Source organism: Carlito syrichta, unplaced genomic scaffold (genome assembly GCF_000164805.1).
Source record: "Carlito syrichta isolate Samal-C Ts95f unplaced genomic scaffold, Tarsius_syrichta-2.0.1 Scaffold304335, whole genome shotgun sequence".
Taxonomy (NCBI): domain Eukaryota; kingdom Metazoa; phylum Chordata; class Mammalia; order Primates; family Tarsiidae; genus Carlito; species Carlito syrichta.
In genome coordinates this window covers 517,215-526,463 of record NW_007248431.1, presented here as the reverse complement: position 1 = coordinate 526,463, position 9,249 = coordinate 517,215, and the positions used below count along the sequence as shown (strand labels likewise).

Sequence of the window (9,249 nt, the reverse complement as noted above, 5' to 3'; positions counted from 1 at the left end):
CGCTGCCAGCCACCGGGCGCCCCCTTCCCAGAAGGAGAAACAGGCTGGGCCCTGCTTGAGTTCTCTGTTGTGCCGGCTGCACCCACTGCCTCCCGGAGCGGGCACCGCCACGCCCAGTAATAGCAACAGTCCTGACGCCGTAATGTCCCAACTCCTTAAGTCACCTGGCACTCCCCTTGCCAGACCTTTTACCTTCTCTCCACGCCCCTAGAGGCCGCACACGCAGGTGCTCCTTCCTGGCCTAGGGGAGTGAATGAAGACTCCCAAGGACCCAAAGGCCAGAGCACCCACTACATGTGGGCTCCGTGGGTGCTCTGGGGGAGGGGAGGATACACCCTCTCCCTCTAACTTCGAAGACCTGGAGTACGCCCCACCCCGCAGGACGAGCTCCCCCAGAACTGGCCACAGCACCACCAAGTCACCAGTTACATGCAGGGGACCCCCCCACTCTTTCCCCTGCAAGCGGGTGACAGCGCTCAGCTGTCCCTGCCAGGTGTGAGTGTGCAAGGTGTGAGCAAGGATGAGGCCAGGTCTTCCTTACAGAGCCAACGGCCTCGGGAGGCAGGAGGCCGGTCTCAACCAGTGACTTGGAGAGAGAGCTAAAAAACCTGTGTAAATGAACAGAGCTGTTGCTGTGCTGTTGCTGTCGAGACCGTCAGGAGCCCCAGGGCCCAGGGTGGCCCTGCAGAGTCCTAGGAGGTAGTCACCACCTCGTGAAGTGACCGAGGCTGCTCTTACAGTGGTTTTGCTGACTCCTGGAACCCTGGTCAGAGCACCCCACCTTTCAAAGCTTCCCTGCTGCATTTGTCAGGCGGGGATATTCACGGGGTTAAATGCACCTGTGCCAGTGGAGCTGTCACCCAGCCTGGTGCCAGTAAAACTTCAATAAACAGAACTGCTGCTGCAGTCACAAGCCCAGGGTCCTTCAGGGGGCCAGATGACCATAGACTTGGGGCAGAGCATTTGGTTTCCCTTTGGGCAGGAGGTACCCTGAGAATTCCACCCCTTTGCTGAGGTGATGATCAGGTATGACTAAGGTGCCAACCCCCAACAATGCCTCCAGAGTACAATTTTTATATTAAAGACAGGATCTCACTCTGCCACCCACGCTGGAGTACAGTGACATGATCATAACTCACTGCCCTCTTGTACTCCTAGCCTTAGGTGACCCTCCCCCTCAGTCTCCACAGTAGCTAGGACTACAGGCATGTGCCACCACACCCAGCTTCCAGAGTCTGCTTTTTAGCTTCCTCCTCCATTTCAGCCCCACATTTTCTCCTTTTGGAGCAGGAAGACACCTGCCCTGTCCCAGGCTTGGGGGTGACAGATGCAGCTGTTGAATGGGAAGTAGAGTGACAACACTGCTGGCATTACCCATCCCTAACACCTGCTGTCAGGAAAGAGCCTGAGGTGGGGAGAACAGTCCCATAGGAGGATCCCCAAGGTGGCTAGTTGAGCTGCCAGCCACATTGAGGGAGCACCCTTAGGGGAGCCTCCATTTACCCTCCCTGTGTCGTGTTTCATTCTCTCAGGTCTCATCGCACTTGCTGGGCTTCTGCTCTTCACTGGCCTGTGCCAGGCACCAGGTTGAAAGAGAAGCAGAAAACTAAAGGGCAATGTGGTCAGAAGGCAGAGGTGAGGCAGGGATACTTTGTGGGGCCCAGCTCTGCAGGTGGTGAGGGTGTGCTGGCCAAAGTGTGTGAGAGATATGAAGTTCTGTAGAACACTGGCATGCACAGGTGTATCCCCAGGTGACACTGGCTGCCAGCCCTTCCTCCTGCAGAGCAGCACCTACCCCACCAGTCTTCGGGCCCCTTCCTCCCCAACAGGCTACCCAAGTGCTTACAGGCAGATTTCCAATGCTTACTGGCCTGCGCTGGCATTTATCAGGCCCAAGAGCTCCTGGGTGTGTACAGGGAGAGTGAACCACCCAAGATAAACCCACTGCAGCACAGCCAGCTGCCCGCCCTGCATGCCGCCTGATAACGAAAGAGGGGCAATGCAGGGCTGCAGGCAGGACGACTCAGCAGGGATGCCACTCTGGTGACAGGAAGGACAGGCACCTGCCATGGAAGGTAGGGATGTTCTCCTGGGCAAAGCCTCCAGACCACCAGGCAGTGGGAGGGGAGAGAGATGAGGCCTGTGCTCCCTGGGATCCAAGGCAGCTTCACTTTAGCCAGCAGTCGTCCTTGGGTCTCTGGGCTCATATCAAAGCCATCAAGTATTTACCACAGTCTAGGCCCTTTCAGAGTCCTTGAGTTGAATTAGGAATTGCAACAGAAAGTGGACTGGTGCCTGGTTCTGCGTCGAAGTCAGAGCACTTTCTCTTCCCTCTCCCTCCACTCCCTTCTCTGTTTCCCCCTTTTTTTGCCCCTTGCTTGCTTTTCATGCCAGTAGCTTGACAGTACAGACAGCTGACACCTTCTGCAGGATAGAGAGGCTGAGAGTGGCCCTCTGTGCCACTTGTCCTGGTGGGGAACCGAGGCAAGGTGACACCACAGTGAGCCCAAAAGGAATTCCAAAAACAAAATATGAGTCCAGGCAGCTTCCCCTGTGCCCAGGGCTGCTTCCCCTCAGACCATGGTGTAGCTGAGCCTGCCAGGAGACTCCAAGTGGCAGAGGTTGCATTGGGATTCTTGCTCATTCATGAAGGGTTGCCTTCACAGCTGAAGCCACACAGGCTTAAGGAAACTATCTTACTTCTGTGTCTAGCTAAGAACACTGGGTGGAGTTTGAATCTCAAGAGGCAAACTGTGGCTGACACAGTGTGTATGTGAGGCGTGGCTTGCAGAGGTGACCATGTACCCTTGCTAGCCTCCCACCACATTGCCTCGCTTCTGGGTTCGTGCAGACAATGTGGATGGAGTTGTTCTTTCTGTTCTGGTGCTTGATGCCTTGTCACCCCGATTGTCACAGGGTGGGATCTCCCATCCTGATAAAATAGACCTTGCACCATGTTTAACCAGATGGAGTTTCTGCCTTTTGGAAATTGTGGGACCCTCCTGGGTCTGGGCCCCAGACCTGTGCCAACTTCCTTCTTTCTCACCTGTCACTCCTTCTCCCAGCAGGGCAGCAAGGCTTCGATCTCCTGGTGATTGGCGGGGGATCTGGTGGCCTGGCTTGTGCCAAGGAAGGTAGGTGTCCTGTGTCCTATGTCCCCCCTGGCGCAGCAGGGCCTCAGAGCTTTTGGGGCTCCCAGAAGAGGGTGACGTGAGCAGAATCGCCCTTTCACTGACTGACAGGGTCACCCCGTGGCCTCCTTGCTGTGCCCCACTCCCTACTGCCGTGCCCTGGCTGTCTGCTGCGTGCAGCAGCCACTGTGGTCCTTTACGTCTGAGCTGCCTTTCTCAGTTCCAGGGCCCCTAGGGTCTGCCCCCTCTCTCCAGTCTCAGGTCTCTGGCCTCCTTACTCTCCCTCATATGCCTCTGGAAGGTCCTCCTGTCTTCCACCTCACCCTGGCTGTGGCCCTGCCTTGCCTGCTCTGTGCCCACCCAACTAGCAGCAAGGCTGGCTCACTTGCCTCAGCTGTTGCTGCGGAGTAGGCACTGGTAGGACAGCACCCCTCACCTAGCCATCCTCGGTGTTCATGTTCTTGGCACTGGTCCTTCCCTTAGAGCCCACAGTTGGCTCTGTTGACCATGTTCTGCTTTTGGGCTGGCACCCTGTGGGCATGCATATAGATGTGTTGGGTGAATGGACTGGACCCAGAGGCATCCAGAATCATCCAGTAGCAGTTCCCTGCTACTCCAGATGGTGCACAGCCACCAGCACTTTTGTTGGGACCCTCTGTCCTGCTGCAGGAGCTCCTGGTGTACTCAGCCTATCTCACGATGGAAAGGGACAAGTATGGGTGAATAGGGAGGGAAGGAGGGAGGAGGAAGGAGGGAGGAGGAAGGAGAGGGTGTTGACTGGGTTCTGGCCGTGAAATTTGGCTTCTCTGACATCAATATCGGGTTGTAAGGTAGAGATGTTCTCCCGGGCAAAGAGTCAGAATCACAGAGAGCGTAAAAGAGAACCATTGCCGTAGCTCTGCTCTGGGAGTGAGAAAGGAGCAGGAACCTGGAAAGTATCCCAGCTGATTGGGGATCAGTACAGCATGCCAGGTCGGCTCACACCTGGACCTCCAGAGCCATCCCTGGAAACAGTTGGCAAATATGATGTCCTTTATAGCAGAGGGACACGTGCACTCCTGGGCTGTGGCTCCAGAGACTCCTGGAGCCTCCTTTGACTTGGAATTTGGATGGTTCCTGGGTGTGCCTTCACCTTTGTTAGAGTGGTGTTTCCTCTGCAAATGACAGCTTGATATTGCAGCTTTGTTGAGGTATAACTGACATGTAATAAATCAAGGAGTTAGGACATCCTTCACTCTGTTATGTGCCAGTGCCTGACCAAGCACCGACTGGGCAGCTGAAACAGCAGACATCTGTTGTCTCGCAGTTCTGTAGGCCAGAGGCCTGATATCAAGCTGTGGGCAAGTTGGTTTCCTCTGAGCCCTTTCTCCTGGCTGTAGATGACTGCCTTCTCCCTGTGTCTTCACAGGGTTGGCCCTCTGTGCCCATCTGTATCCTAATCTCCTCTTATGAGGACACCAGCCCTATTGGATCAGAGCCCTCAGGGTTTCATTTTATCTTCATTATCCGGTCTCCAAATTCAGTCACATTCTGAGGTACTGGGGCTAGGGCTTCCAGTTAGGAATTTTGAGGGGGCACAGCTCAGCCTATAACAACCCCCAAAGTTTCCTCAAATCTTGATTATCCCTTCCCTTTCCCCCTCCCTCCACATCCCACTTCCAACCAACAGCCCACTTCCTCTCACTGTAGATGAGCCTGCCTTTTCTAAAATCAGGCATAAATGAAACCCTGTTATGCATACTCTTCCTTCTCCAGCTTCCTTCCCTGGCATGATGCTTTTGAGATTTGTCTGTTCTGCTGCGCAAGTTGGTTGTTCATTCCTTTTTATTTCTTAGCTGTGTCCCATGGTGTGGCTGCGTCACATTTTGTTGATGCATTCCCCTGTCGATGGGTACTTGGTGGTTTCCACCCTTTGGCTCTTGTGAATAGTGCTGCTGTGAACGTTTGTCTGTGTGTCTCTGCGTGAACATGTGTTTTAAATTCTTCTGGGTAAATGCTCAAAGTAGACCTACTGGGTTGTATGGTGAATTTCTTACATAGGCATTTTTCATTTCTTTTAGCAGTAGTTGTTTGTACTTTCCTTTTTTTTTTTTTTTTTTGAGTTGGGATCTCACTGTTGCTCAGGCTGGAGTGCAGTGCACAATCACAGCTCACCACAGCCTCAACCTCCTGGGCTCAGGTGATCCTCCACCTCAGCCTCCTGAGTAGCTAGGACTACAGGCTTATACCACCACACCTGGCTGATTTTGTGTGTGTGTGTGTGTGTGTGTGTGTGTGTGTGTGTGTGTGTGTGTGTGTGTGGTGACAGGATCTCACTATGTTGCCCAGGCTGGTCTCAAACTCAAACTGTAGGCTGAACTCAAGCAATCCTCTCACCTTGGACTCCCAAAGTACTGAGATTACAGGCATAAGCTACTGCACATGGCCAATATTTTGTATTTTTCAATATACAGATCTTTCACATCTTTTGTCAGATATTCCCTAAGTGTTTCATATCTTTATAACAGCGTTATTAAGATATGCATCACATACCATATGTAGTTGTCCATTGGCATCCAAGGGCCCCCTGCTATTACCAGAATCCAGGGATACCAAAATCCACACAAATGCCCGTGGAAGCCATAGACATGAAAAGTCAGTCCTCCATATAAGTGGGTTTTGCATCCTGCAAATACTGTATTTTCTGTGCAAGTCTGGTTACAGAGGTGGAATCCACTGATACAGAGGGACTACATTTATTGAAAAAAAATCCATGTGTAAGTAGACCTGCGCAGCTCAAACCCATGTTGTTCCAGGGCCAACTGTCATTCACTATTTAAAGTGCATTATTCAGTGGTTCTTAGTATATTTACAGAGTTGTGCAGCTGCCACCACCATCAATTTTAGAACATTTTCATCTGTCCCCCAAATACTCCACCCATTAGCCTCACTCTCCATTCCCCCCCCTCCCCCAGCAGCCACTGATCTGCTTCCTGTGCCTATAGATTGGTCTATTCTGGACATTTCATGTCAGTGGAATCACATGTGATCTTTTGTCATTGCTTCCACTTAACATGATGTTTTCAATGTTCACCCATGACATAGCATGTATTAGGACTTTGTTCCTTCTTATGGTTGAATGGCATTCCTTTGCGTGACTGTGTGTTTCTCTATCCATTTGTTGGGTTATCCATTCCCACTTTTTGACCATTGATCTGAACATTTGTGTGTGAGTTTTTGTGTGAATATATGTTCTCATTTCTTTTGGGTATTTACCTATGAATGGGGTTGCTGGGTCATGGTCATTCTGTGGCTAGCCAGTTTGAGGACCTGCCAGACTGTTCATCACAATGGCTTCCCCATTTGTACTCCCACCAGCAGTGAGGGTCCAGTTTCTTCACATCCTCTCCAGCACTTGGTGTCTCTCTTTTATTTTTTTTTTAAGTTGGATTCTCACTCTGTTGCTCAGGCTGGAGTGCAGTGGCACACTCACATCCCCCCAGAGTCGACCAACTGGGCTCTGGTGATCCTTCCGCCTCAGCCTTCCAAGTGGCCAGAACTATAGGTGTATGCTGCCGCACCTGGCTAATTTTTTATTTATTGTAGAGACGAGGTCTCGCCAAGTTACCTAAGCTGGTCTTGAATCCATGGGCTCAGGCAGTCCACTCGCTTCGGCCTTCCAAAGTGCTGGGATTATAGGCTGAGCCACTGAACCTGGCCCAAGTCTATCTTTTTTATTATAGCCGTCCTAAGTAGATGTGAAGTGGTATGTGTATAAGGGAGTACCGATGTGTGAGGGACCAATTTCTCCACATCCTCTCCAGCACTTGGTGTCTGTCCTTTTTTATTATAGCCATCCTAAGTAGGTGTGAAGTGGCATCTCATTGTGCGTCCCTAATAACTAACAACAAGTTGAGTAACTTTTCGGGTGTTTGTTGGCCATTTGTGTGTCTTTTTGGAGAAATGCTTATGCAGAATGTTTGCCCATTTTTGAAAATGGGCTATTTGTCTTTTTTATTATTGAGTTTAAAAAATATATATTCTGTATACTAGACCCTTATCAGATATGTGATTTCCAAATACTTTCTCCCATTCTGTGGGTTGTCTTTTCACTTTACTGATAGTGCCCTTTGTGACACAAACATTTTTAATATTGATGAAGTCCAATTTATCTATTTTTTTCCTTTGTTGCTTATGATTTTGGTGCCATATCTAAGGAACTATCACTTAATCCAAAGTCACAAAGATTGATACCTATGTTTTCTTCTAAGTGTCTTACAGTCTAAGCTCTTACATTTCAGTCTTTGATCTATTTTGAATTGTTATACAGATGTGGTGGGAGGCGGTTACTTTGGGCTTTATAGTATGTGCCTTTAACCTGTCCTTGCACTTTCCAATGGGATTCTACCACTTTACACACCGTGTCCAAGCCTGCAATAGCATACTTCTCTTCCTCCCTTTCCAGCTTTTGTTCTGTGTTACCATACATTTTACTTTCACATGTTATAAATCCCACAACACATTGTTATTGTTTTTGTTTAAACAGGTACCTTGTGAAAGGATTTAAATAATTCAAGAACATCTTATGTGTTTATCCCATCCCCCACTCCTGGTGTTCTTCATTCCTGTGTGTAGATGCACATTTCCACCTGGTATTGTTTTTCTTCTACCTTTAGGATGTCCATTAACGTTTCTTATAATGTGGCTCATGTTAATGAATTCTTCTGGCTTTTGTATGTCTAAAGACTTCTTTATTTTGCCTTCCTTTTAAAAATATTTTTTCTCTGGGCATACATTTAAGGTAGGTAATTTTTTTTCTTTTCGTACTTTAAAAATCTCATCTGTTCATCTTTGCTCTTGCATTGTTTCCAGTGGGAAACCTGTCATCTCACTCTTTGTTTCTCTGTATTGTGTCTTTTTTTCTCTGGCTGCTTTTAGGATGTCTTTTCTCACTGGTTTTTACTTATGGTGTGCCTTGATGTCATTCTCCTAATTGTTTTATTTGCTTGTTTTGCTAGAGTTTATTGAGCTTCTTGGTTCTGTGGATTTTCAGTTTTTATGAAGTTGTAAAACTTTTCGACTTTTATTTCTTCAAATAATTTTTCTGTCTCTCCCTCTTGCCCTTACTTCTGGAGGCTTTTATTCCATCTATATTAGTCTGTTTGAGATTGTCCAAGCTCACTGGTGCTCTTTTCATTTAAAAGGATTTTTTATAGTCTTTGTGTTTCATTTTTGATAGTTTCAATTCCTGTTTTCAAATCTACTAATAAAATATCCCACAACATCTGGTCTGCTATTAATCCTAGTCAGTGTGTTTTTCATCTCTCGTATTGTGGTTTTCATCTCTACAAATCCGGCTTGGGTTCTTGTTACATGTTTCATGTTGCTCCCTAACTCTCTGAACACATGGAATTGTTAGACTACCTGTTTTACTAATCTTTTCTGCTAATTCTGGTGTCTGTGTCAGTTCTCAGTCAGTTTCTATTGACCAGTTATTTCCCCCTTTATGGGAATATTTTCCTGCTTCTTTGCATGCCTGGTGATTTTTGGTTGAGTGCCAGACACTTTGAATTTGTTTTCTGGGTTCTGGACACTTTTGTGTTCCTAGAGATGTTAGTATTGAGCTTTGTTCTGGGATGCAGGTAAGTTATTAACAGACTATCTTCTCCTTTTGGGGTTCTGCTTATGCTTTGTTAGGTGGGTATGAAGCAGTGCCTGAGCTAGGGCTAATTATTCTCAACTACAGGCATGCCCCAGTGTCCCAGGAATTATGGACTTTGTCCAGGCTGGCTTCTAGGAAGAGACACTCTTCCCTTCCTGTGTGAGCGTTGCCCCCTTCAGTCCTTCCAGGTGGCTCTGTCCCTGGCCTCAGATGCTTTCCTCACACACAGCTCTGATCTGACCTCTGGGGTTCTCTGTGTAGCTCTTTTCTCTCTGGTCTTCTGTCTCCTAACCTTTCACTGCCTCAGTCTCCCTGGGATCTCTCTCTCTGTCCCTTCCTCCTCCAGCCTCTGCCCTGGTCTCCCCTACCCACAGTGCAGGCTCCTGGTGACTCTCCAGGGCTCACCATGTTTGTGTCCTGTGTCTCAGGCCTACAGCTGCCTACTGTTCAGTGTCTTTTTTTTTTTTTTTTTTTTGA

The 9,249-nt window shown here is 48.7% G+C and overlaps 1 protein-coding gene across 1 annotated transcript in view; it reads left to right on the top strand.

Annotated features, from left to right (window-relative positions):
* Positions 1–3,065: 3,065 nt before the first annotated feature.
* TXNRD2 (thioredoxin reductase 2) overlaps positions 3,066–9,249 on the top strand; it is a 45,375-nt gene continuing 39,191 nt past the window's right edge. Inside the window, exon 1 of the mRNA XM_008059689.2 lies at positions 3,066–3,134. The gene's annotated coding sequence lies outside the window, so the exon portion shown is untranslated. The remainder of the gene's footprint in view (positions 3,135–9,249) is intronic.